Source organism: Saccopteryx bilineata, chromosome 2 (genome assembly GCF_036850765.1).
Source record: "Saccopteryx bilineata isolate mSacBil1 chromosome 2, mSacBil1_pri_phased_curated, whole genome shotgun sequence".
In the NCBI taxonomy this organism is placed as follows: Eukaryota; Metazoa; Chordata; class Mammalia; order Chiroptera; family Emballonuridae; genus Saccopteryx; species Saccopteryx bilineata.
Genome location: NC_089491.1, coordinates 155,628,261 through 155,638,110, shown reverse-complemented (window position 1 = coordinate 155,638,110; position 9,850 = coordinate 155,628,261).

The window sequence follows — 9,850 nt, the reverse complement described above, 5'->3', positions numbered from 1 at the left end:
TGGTGCTCCTTGGTTTGGTGCATATATATTAATAATTGTTATGTCTTCTTGATTCAGCGTCCCCTTAATCATTATGAAATGACCACTTCTGCCTCTGAGTACTTTTTTTGTCTTGTAGTCAGCATTTTCAGATATGAGTATTGCTACGCCTGCTTTTTTTTGGGTGTTATTTGCTTGGAGTATTGTTTTCCAGTCTTTCACTTTGAATTTGTTTTTATCTTTGTTGCTTAGATGTGTTTCTTGTAGGCAGCATACAGTTGGGTTTTCTTTTTTAATGCATTCTGCTACTCTGTGCCTTTTTATTGGTGAGTATAATCTGTTTACATTTAGTTTAATTATTGAGACTTGTGGGTTACCTATTGCCATTTTATACATTACTTTCTGTCAGTTTTTTGTCTTGCTTGATTCTTCTCTTTTGTTTTTCTATCCTTTGTTTTTGTTTGGTTGTATTCCATACTTCTTTCCTGTGTTGCTATCCTTTTTAAATCATGTGCTTCTGTGGTGGTTTTTTCTTTTTTTTTTTTTTTTTTATTTTTTTAATAAATTTTTATTAATGGTAATGGGATGACATTAATAAATCAGGGTACATATATTCAAAGAAAACATGTCTAGGTTATTTTGTCATCAAATTATGTTGCAAACCCCTCGCCCAAAGTCAGATTGTCCTCCATCACCCTCTATCTAGTTCTCTGTGCCCCTCCCCCTCCCCCTAACTCTCTCCCTCCCTCCCTCCCATGTCCTCCCTCCTCCCCCACCCCTGGTAACCACCACACTCTTGTCCATGTCTCTTAGTCTCATTTTTATGTTCCACCAATGTATGGAATCATGTAGTTCTTGTTTTTTTCTGATTTACTTATTTCACTCCTTATAATGTTATCAAGATCCTGTGGTGGTTTTTTCAAGGGTGGTTACCATTAAGTAATGAAAAGGGTTCCTACTCTGTTTATTGTAATGCACTATCTTGTGAGTACTTTTGTACTCCATCATCCTTTGCTATTGTTAATCTCCATTCTCTCCCCCCCTTTTTTTGTTGTTGTTGTCACAGTTTAAATTTGGTTTTATTGTGTTCTTGGTGGAGCTTTTATTTGTGGTTTTGTTTTGTTCTTTGTATCTGGTTGGAAAACCCCCTTTAGTAATTCCTGGAGTGGGGGTTTTCTGATGATAAATTCCCTCATCTTTTCTGTATCTGTGAATGTTTTTATTTCTCCTTCGTATTTGAAGGATAGCTTTGATGGGTACAGTATTCTTGGCTGAAAGTTCCTCTCTCTCAGAACTTTAAATATTGGGGTTTCCTCTCTTCTAGCTTGTAGAGTTTCTATTGAGAAATCTGATGATAATCTAATGGGTTTTCCTTTATATGTTGTATTCTTCTTTTCCCTGGCTGCCTTGAGAACTTTTTTTTTTTTTTTTGTCATTGGTTTGTGCCAATTTCATTATGATGTGCCTTGGAGTAGGTTTGTTGGGGTTAACAAAACTTGGAGTTCTGTTTGCTTCTTGAATTAGAGGCTTTAGTTCTTTCCACAGGCTTGGGAAGTTCTCATCTATTATTTGTTTGAATATGTTTTCCATTCCATTTTCTCTCCCTTCTCCCTCTGATATACCTATTATTGTTATGTTATTCTTTTTGATGGAGTCAGACAATGCCTGTAGGGCTTTCTCATTTTTTAAAAAATTTTTGTGTCTCTTTCTTCTTCTCTCTGTTGTGCCTCAAGTTGCTTGTCTTCTATTTCACTAATTCTACCTTCTATCTGGCCTGTTCTATTAGCTAAGCTTGTTACCTCATTTTTCAGCTCGTGAATTGAGTGTGTTTTTTTATCTCTGTTTGATTTGTTTTTATAGTTTCAATTACCTTGGTAATATATTTTTTGTGTTCATTGAGTTGTTTTCTGAGCTCCCTAAATTGCCTTTCTGTGTTTTCTTGTATGTCTCTGAGTATTTTTAGGATTTCTATTTTAAATTCTCTGTCATTTAGCTCCAAAGTTTCCAATATATTAAATTTTTTCTCCATAGGTTTTTTCTCATTCTATCTGCGCTACCTCTCTGTCTTTTGTATCCATAATATTTGATTTCCTTTTCCTTAATGGCATCTGAGCATGTTTTGTTGATCGTACTAATGAAAATTAATAAAAAATACAAAGTTAAAAAAAATTAAAAAATTTAAAAAATTATTATTTTCCTTTTTTTTTACTTTTCTCCTCTCCCCTCCTTCTTGAGAAAAATCTTGTGGTGAACTGTGAATTATATTGTACTAAATAGAACAAAAATTACCTATAATGTAGGGCCTGCATTGGGGAGAAGTAATAAAAGGGCATAACAAGGGGGTATGGACCCATAAAACACAAAAAAGGAAAAAATTTGGGTCAAGAATATAATGGGCCCTGGCCGGTTGGCTCTGTGGTAGAGCATCAGCCTGGCGTGCAGAAGTCCTGGGTTCGATTCCCGGCCAGGGCACCCAGTAGAAGCGTCCATCTGCTTCTCCACCCTTCCCCCTCTCCTTCCTGTCTGTCTCTCTCTTCTCTTCCCGCAGCCAAGGCTCCATTGGAGCAAAGATGGCCCGGGCGCTGGGGATGGCTCCATGGCCTCTGCCTCAGGTGCTAGACTGGCTCTGGTCACGACAGAGCAATGCCCCGGATGGGCAGAGCATCGTCCCCTGGTGGGCGTGATAGGTGGATCCTGGTTGGGCGCATATGGGTGTCTGTCTGACTGCCTCCCCATTTTCCAGCTTCAGAATAATAATAATAAAAAAAATAAAATGATTTGCTTTTAGGTGATGGTTATCTAAGAGATATGATGAGAGGAATAAGAGGAAAACAGGAAAAATGGGGAAAAAATTTAAAAATTGCTATTGTATTTAGTAGAGCAGAAACTAGATAGAATGGAGAGCCATGGTTGGGAGCACTGCTAGTGAGTTAAAAAAAGAAAGTGAAAAATCCCCAAAGCACCACAAAGAAAAATTTGAGTCCCAAATAAAATAATTTGTTCGTGATTGAGGATTGAATGACCGGAAAAGTAAAGGAGAAAAGAAGAAACTAATATAGAGGGAGAGAAAAAAAAAGGAAAGAGGAAAACACAAAAAGAAGAAAAAAGAACAAAAGGAGAGAGAGAGAGAGTTAAGGGTTTTGGAGTGCAACTCTCATAGAGAGAAAGGAAGAGGAAAGGAAAGATAATAAGAGATGTAACACTTATGGGTAGTGTAGTTCAAGGAGAGGAGAGAGTAAGACCAGCAGAAAATTAAATGACCAAATTGGAAAAGGAAGAAAATAATCAAGACAAGAAGATAAGAGAAACAAACGAACAAATATAATAAAATGGGATAGGTTATAAAGTCTGTGGATTATTCTTGATTTTGAGAGGTTATCTTCTTGCTCTTTCTTTTCTCTCCCTCTTCCTGGTCGATGACTCTGTACCCCAGGTTCTGCCCCTGTGGCCCATTTAAGTAGAGGTTTGCAGTTGATAAGTCTTCATGGCGATGTCATATATTGGGCTTCAGTCTCGTTGGCAGTCGAGGCTCATTAGCATTTGTAGGCTCCGACAATGAGAGAGTCCGTGTTCCTGGAGCCTCTCTCCTGTCTTTCCTTTCTGAATTAGCAGCCTGATGATCCAACTATGGGGTTGCTGCTGCCTCTGCCTTTGCCTTTTGTGTGGAACTGCTGGAGGCTCCAAGGATAGATTTTTCTGTCTCTGGTTGAAGATCTTGTTGAATTTTTGGGGAGATTTATCAGTATCGCTCCTTACAGCACCATTTCTCTGACGTCACTCTGTCAATAATTTTTTATTTAAAAGAAATATTTAAAAATAGGTCCTGTCACTCAAGTATAATAGAACTAATAGTTCCATTGTATACCAGAAACACTTATATAAAAAATTGCACTAGTGTAAAATTTATTCATTCATTCTCTTTTATTTTTTATAATCGCTAAAGTTAAGCATTTCTTCCTTTCTTCTTTTCAAATGCCCTTTAAGAGTAATGGTGGCATGAAAGATACTCCTGATCTCTCCCCTTGAAATTTTAACAAACTGAACAACTATAATGCAGTGAAGAAACTTCAGCTGGGCTCACAGTGTATCCAGTCTACTAAAGGTGGGATGGGTTAAAAAGAAGTGTGGAAGATAAAAGAACTTGTGGTTGGCTCCTGGAGTGACTGATTATTGTTGTTGTGTTTTTTTCTCTGCTGGGACTATGTGGCAGAAGGAAACTTGGGCTGTCTGGGTTTTGTCTGCCAGGATACAGAGAGGAAAGTTGGAAGTGCCTGGGTCTCCTTCTGCCAGGAGGAGCACTGAGATAGAGGGGCAGAAGGGGGGATACTGAAACAAAATGGCCAGAGGACAGGGTCATGGCCAGTGTTCCCACGGTCTGCCCACAGCCTGCTCTTGGCACAGAGGCAGAGAAAACAAAAGTGCAGCCCTCCAGCCTCCCAGATCCTGCCTCCCTCACCTCCTGGTACAGAGAGTAGCAAAGATAGACCCCACACCTAAGTCTTCAGACACTATTTCCCCTGAAGGAAAAAAGTACTCTGCATCTGGTCCCCTGGTCTCTTGAGATGCAGGGACAGAGTGCTTGAAGGCCTCAGATTGCCATTGGTCCTTAAGATCATAAAACCTTAAAACCCTCAAAACACACCCCACTCACTAATGCTGCTTCAGCCCCACCTACATCATTGTGACAACAACACCTCAGTGGAGGTCAGCCCAGGAATTTCACAGAGCTAAACCTTGTAATACAGTGACATTTACTGGAAGATAACAGTAACATCTCAAGACTTATTTTTTCCTTTTCTTTTTCCCCCATTTTTTTCTCTTTTGAATTTCATTTTACTTAATTTTTTATATTTTTATTCTTATTTTTGTGGCTGTTATTTGTTTTTTTGTTTGTTCATTTTTTCTCTTTGTTTTATGTGTTTTTTCCTACTTGTCATTATTTTTAAATTTTTATATTTTTATTGTATTTTTTCAATTTTTCATTTTTTAGTTTTTTTGTTGTTGTTGTTAGAGTTCTTAACCATACCACTTTCAAATGCCATCAAGAAAGAAGAAATTGAATACCATGAATACATATGACAGGGAAGAAGTTCAGAAAGAAAATAAAAAACTCCAAATAGCAACCTCCATCACTTGGAAATCTTAGAGTTAAATGATAGAGAATTTAAAATTGAAGTTCTGAAAATACTCAGTGAGAATCAAGAAAACACTGATAGACAATTTAATGAGCTCAAAAAACAAATAATGAACAAAATGAGTACTTCACCAACGAGACTGAAACTTAAAAAGAACAAATAGAAATAAAGAATTCAATACATAAATTGAAAAATTAGGTAGCAAGTTTAGTTCAGGCCAGATAGCAAGAGAAAATCAGTGACACTGAAGACAGGTAAACATAAATGCTACCAACAGAAGAAGAGAGAGACTCACAAATTAAAAACAAAATGATAGAGCTCTACAGGAATTGTCTGACTCCATCAGAAAAAGCAATATAAGAATAATGGGTATATCAGAAGAAGAAGAGAGGGAAAAGGGAATAAAGAGCCTATCCAAATAGTTGATGAGAACTTCCCAAGTTTATGGAAAGAGTTAGAGCCTTTAATCTAAGAAGCAAACAGAATGCCAAGTTACCTCAACCCAAACAGGGCCTACTCCAAAGCACATCATAATAAAACTGTCAAAAATCAATGATTTGTTTTGTTCTTTGTGCCTGTTCAAATAACCCCCTTGACTATTTCCTGCAGTGGGGGTTTTCTGATGATAAATTTTCTTACCTTCTTACATATGCAAACTTTTATTTCTCCTTCAAATTTGAAGGATAACTTTGATGGATATAGAGGGGAAAAAAAGAAGGATTCACATAAACAAAATTTGAAATGAAAAAGGAGAAATTACTACTAACATCCTAGATATAACAAGAATCATAGTAGAATACTATGATGCCACCAAATTTAACAACCTGGAGGAAATGGATAAATTCCTAGAACGATACAATCTTCTGAGACTGAGTCACAAAGAAGTAAAAAACCTAAATAGATTTGTAAGCAGAGAGGAAATAGAAACAACTATCAAAAACCTCCCCCAAAATAAAAGTCTAAGACCAAATGGTGACACTAGTGAGTTCTACCAAACATTCAAAGAAGATTTGGTATCAATCCTTCTCAAAGTCTTCCAAAAAATAGAAGAAGCAATACTCCCTAACACATTTTAAGAGGCCAACATAACCCTGATACCAAAGCCTGACAAGGACAACACAAAAAAGAAAACTACAAGACCAATATCTCTAATGAATACAGATGCAAAAGTCCTAAACTTTTAACAAAATACCAGTAAATTGAATACAACACATAAAAAAATAATATATCATAATTAAGTAAGATTCATTCCAGGAACACCAGGATGGTTCAACATACAGAAATTGATCTATGTAATATACCATATCAACAAAACAAAAAACAAAAATTATATGATCTTATTAATAGGTACTGAAAAGTAGGTTTATAAGATATAACATCCCTTTATGTTTAAAACACTCAATAAAACCAAAATAGAAGGAAAGTACCTTAACATAATAAAGGTCATATATGACAAACCATCAGTTAACATCATCCTAAATGGTGAAAAAAATGAAGTTTTTTTTTCTCTAAAATCAGGAAGAGGACAAGGTTGCCCACTCTCTCCACTCTTATTCAACATAGTTCTGGAAGTTTTAGCCAAAGCAATAAGGCAAGAGAAAGAAATAAAAGGCATCCATATGAGGAAAGAAGAAGTAAAGTTATCACTTTTTGCAGATGGCATGATCTTGTATCTAGAAAACCCTAAAGACTCCACCAAAAAACTATTAAAACAATAAACCAATACAGTAAAATTGCAGGATACAAAATCAATATACAAAACTTTACTGCTTACCTATACACCAATGATTAAACTTCAGAAAATGAACTCATAAAAAATTCCTTTTATAATTGCAACAAAAATTTAAATACCCAGGAATAAACTTAATGTGAAGAACATATACACTAAAAACTACAAAGCATTATTAAAAAAAATTGAAAAAGATACAACGAAATGAAAATATATTCCATGTTCATGGACTGAAAGAATCAACATAGTTAAAATGGCCATATTATCTAAAGCAATATACAAATTTAATTCAATCCTCATTAAAATACCAAAGTCATCTTTTAAAGAAACAGAACAAAAAATTACCAGGTTTGTATGTAACCATAAGAAACATTCAATAGCCAAACCAATCCTGAGAAAAATGAATGAAGCCAGAGGTATCATACTACCTGACTTTAAATTATACTATAGAGCCACAATAATCAAAGCAGCATGGTCTTGGCAGAAAAACAGACATACAGACCAATGAAATAGAATCAAAAGCCCAGAAATAAAACCATATGTGTATATAAATATATATATATATATATATATATATATATATATATATATATATATGGACAAATCATCTTCAACAACGAAACCAAAAACACACAATGGAGAAGAGAAAGCCACTTCAATAAATAGTGCTGGGAAAATTCAAAAGTCATATGCAAAAGATTGAAACTTGAGTGCAATTTGTCCCCCTGCACAAAAATTGATTCAAAATAGATCAAAGACCTAAATATAAGATCTGAAACAATAAATTGCATAGAAGAAAACATAGGCACCAAACTCATGGACCTTGACCGTAGAGAACAATTTATGAATTTGACCCCAAAGGCAAGGGAAGTAAAGGCAAAAATAAGTGAATGTGACTATATCAAACTAAAAAGTTTCTGCACAGCAAAAGAAACTGACAATAAAACAGATAGGCAGCCAACTAAATAAGAGATGATATTTGCAAACAACAGCTCTGATAAGGTGTTAATATCCAAAAATATAGAGAGTTCACAAAGCTCAGCAACAAACAAACAATCCAATTAAAAAATGCGGAGAGGACCTGAACAGACACTTCTCCCAAAAGGACATACAAATGGCCAACAGATATACGATAAGATGCTCATCTTCACTATTCGAGAAATGCAAATAAAAACTACAATGAGATACCACCTTACACCTGCTGTTACCAACAAAACAGGTAATAACAAGTGCTGGAGAGGCTATGGAGAAAAAAAAACCCTCACTCACTGCTGGTGGGAATGCAAATTAGTATAACCATTATGAAAGAAAGTATGTTGGTTCCTCAAAAAACTAAGAATAGAATTACCATATGACCCAGAGATCCCTCTATTGGCTATCTAACACAAAAACTTGATAACATTGGTATGTAAAGACATATGCACCCCCATGTTCATCACTGCATTATTCACAGTGGCTAAGACATGGAAACAACCAAAGTGTCCTTCAATAGAAGATTCAATAAATATGTGGCACATATACACAATGGAATACTACTCAGCCATAAGAAATAATGACATAGTGGCATTTATGACAATATGGATGGATCCTGAGAACATTATACTGAGTGAAATAAGTAAATCAGGAAAAGCTAAGAACTGTATGATATCACACGTAGGTGGGATATAAAACTGAGACACATGGACATAGATAAAGATGAAGTGGTTACCAGGGGGTGGGGAGATGTGAGGAAGGAGGGTGAAGGGAGTAAAGAGGGATATATTGTCACAAAAAATGATTTGATTTTAGGTGATGAGTATACAACATAATCAACAGTTCAAATGCTATAGAAATGTTTACCTGAAACCTATGTACTCTTTTGATTAATGTCACTCTGTTAAATTTAATTTTCTACATAAAATTAAGAACAAAACAAAACAAAAACAAATGCTTTCTAAATATCTTCACTATGACATATATCAAAATGATTGCAATATTGGTTTATTGGTCTGTCTTCTTCACATAACTATCATAATCATATTAATCTTAAAAATAGGAAGTATTTCCTTTTTATCTTTTCTTCTTCATATAGTAGTAGCAGTCTATAATATATGCTTAATTAATAAAATTAATATAGATATTACATAGACATATAAAATATATATATGACCTGCAGTTGGAAAATCAAAGCAAAGTCTGTATCTTTCCCTAGATTTAAGAGGAATCCTGAGGATTATTATAAATTTCTGCTTCTGTTGGACTCTGAATCCATAGCCCATTAGTTTACTTCTCATGACTACTTTTTCTTCACTCATTCCCCTGCCGTTTTTCTTCTAACAATTCTGAGCTCTTGGATGCCCTGTGTGGTGGGGTTTCCCTGAAGGTTAAGGGTCCTTTGGGGGCTTATATTATGTCTCAGAAGAGACCATGATTCATACGCACTCCTCTCAAGTTTCATGGTCAATCATTCTAAGGGGGATTAGTCTCTATTCTTCCCTTTGTGACCTCGATGGCTACTATCTTGCTCAACCCCCCTCTCACTACCAAGACCCAAAATGCTTGTTTTTCCAATTGTCAGACATTAACGGCCAGTAGCCCAGTAAATAGAATGTTGGCCTGGCATGGATGTCCTAGATTGATTCCAGTCAGGGAACACAAGAGAATCGACCATCTGCTTCTTTCCCGCTCTGTATCCCCCTTCTCTCCCTTTTCCTTTCCCACAACCAGAGGCTCAATTGGGAGAGTTAGCCCCAGGCACTGATGATGGCTTAGTTGGTCCCAGTGCATCAGCCTCAGGTGGTAAAAATAGCTCAATTGATAGAGTATCGGCTTCAGATGGGGTTTCCAGGTGGATCCTGGTTGGTGAGCATGCGGGAGGGAGTCTGTCTCACTATCTCCTCTCCTCTCAACTAAAAAATATATATCCACTTTGTTTTGTAGAACTATTTAACTTTTATTTGTCTATAACACTTTCACTTAGACTGTGCCTTTCAAAACAGCTCACTGTCTTTAAAGGTGTTTACCCCAA